We start from the raw sequence: 1955 nt of genomic DNA, 5'->3' as shown, positions 1-1955 counted from the left end.
CCCAGACTAAGACAGAAGACATTACAATTATAAACAAATATGCATCTAACAACAAAGCCTCATAATACAAACTGATAGACTATTTGAGACTTCGGCATCTCACTTTCAATAATGGATAGAAAAGCTAGTTACAAGCTCAAGAAAGAAATTGGAAAACTTGAGCATTATAAACCAACAAAACAACAACACTCACTCCACCCAACAACAAAGAATGTAATTTTTTTCAAGAACACATGAAACATTCTCCAGGATATACTATATGTTAGGCCATAAAACAAGTCTCAATATTTTTAAAATTATTGAAATTATACAAAGAATAGTCACTGACCACAATAGAATTGAATTAAATTTTAACAACAGATGGAAATTCGGTAAATTCACAAATATGTGGAAACTAACAACACACTACTGAACAACAAAGGGATCCATAAAAAAATTATAAGCAACTTTTAACATTCTTTAAGATGACTGGAAATGAGAACACTATATACCAAAGTCAGAGGATGCTACTAAAGAAGTGCTTAGAGGGAAATTTACTGTAAAATGCCTGTTTTAAAAAGAGAAAGCTCTCTGATAAATTAATCTTTAAAAAACTAGAAAGCGAGTTTCTGTAGTGTAGTGGTTATCACGTTCGCCTAACACGCGAAAGGTCCCCGGTTCGAAACCGGGCGGAAACAAGCTGGGCATTGCTTTATAAGAAAAAAAAAAAAAAACTAGAAAAAAAATGTCAGGCTCAACCCAAAGCTGCCACATGAGAAAAGTAATAAGGACTAGAACAGAAATACATAAAATAGAGAATAAAAAATAAGAGAGAAAATCAATAGAACCAAAAGTGCTTCGAAATTTCTATAAAAGCACAAAGTGCAGAAATTGACTCAAGAGGATACAAAAAATATGAATCCATTTATAAAAATTTAAGAGATTGAACTAGAAGCTTCATAGACACATCCAAACTCTCTGAGGCACTGAGTTACTGGGCTGAGGGCTGAGGATCATGGTTTCAGGGGACATTTAGCTTAACTGGCATAACATATTCTATAAAGAAAATGTTCTACATCCTACTTTGATGAGTAGCATCTGGGGTCCTAACAGTTTGTGAGCAGTCATCTATGATATGTTTACTGGTCCTACTCTGTTTGGCACACTGGAAAACCAAAGACAGCATTACTAGATGGTTCCCAGCTACCCCCACTGACTGCTGTGACAGGTATCACAAGAGACGGTGCCAGACAGATGGGGAAAAAAATGTAGAATAAAATTCAAATTCACAAAAAAAGACCAGACTTACTTATCTGACAGAGACTGGAGAAGACCTGTGAGTATGGTCCCCCTACACACTTTTAGCTCAGTACCGAAGTCACTCCTACAGATTCACCCTTTAGCCAAAGGTTAGACAGGCCTATCAAACAAACAATGACAAACATAGTTCAACCATGTATACTAGACTAAACGGGCACACCAGCCCCAAAGCATAGATAAGAAGGCAGGGAGGGACAGGAAAGCTGGATGAATGGAAATGGGGAACCCAAGGTCAGAAGGGGAGAGTTGATACGTGATACATCATGGCAACCAGTATCACAAAACAAGAAGTGTATTAATTATCTAATTAGAAACTAAGTTGCTCTGAAAACTTTAAGCACAATAAAAAGAGTTAAAAATAAAATTAAACAACAAAAAAAACTTTCCACAAGTCACAATGCCATCACTGATGAATTCTACCAAATTTTTAAATAAGAATTAACACTGATCCTTCTCATACTCTTCCAAAAATGAACAGAAGTGTAAACATTTCCTGTGAGGCTGCTTGCCTGACACCATATCCAATGGAAGCTATCACAAGAAAAAGATAATTACAAACCAGCATTTTTTTTATTAATATATACCCAAAACCCTCAACAAAATGGTAGCAAACTCTATACACACATATATAATGTTGTATACATAATTTTTCTGAG

General features: G+C 35.3%; 1 non-coding gene across 1 annotated transcript; it reads left to right on the top strand.

Moving 5' to 3' along the window:
* The first annotated feature begins 604 nt into the window (after positions 1-604).
* On the top strand, positions 605-677 carry TRNAV-AAC (transfer RNA valine (anticodon AAC)). The gene has a single exon. It is a non-coding gene; the product is annotated as a tRNA-Val (tRNA).
* Positions 678-1955: the final 1278 nt, after the last annotated feature.

This window comes from Loxodonta africana, chromosome 3 (genome assembly GCF_030014295.1).
Source record: "Loxodonta africana isolate mLoxAfr1 chromosome 3, mLoxAfr1.hap2, whole genome shotgun sequence".
NCBI lineage: Eukaryota > Metazoa > Chordata > Mammalia > Proboscidea > Elephantidae > Loxodonta > Loxodonta africana.
The sequence above is the reverse complement of the archived record's forward strand: the minus strand, read 5'-3'. Positions and strand labels throughout refer to the sequence as shown.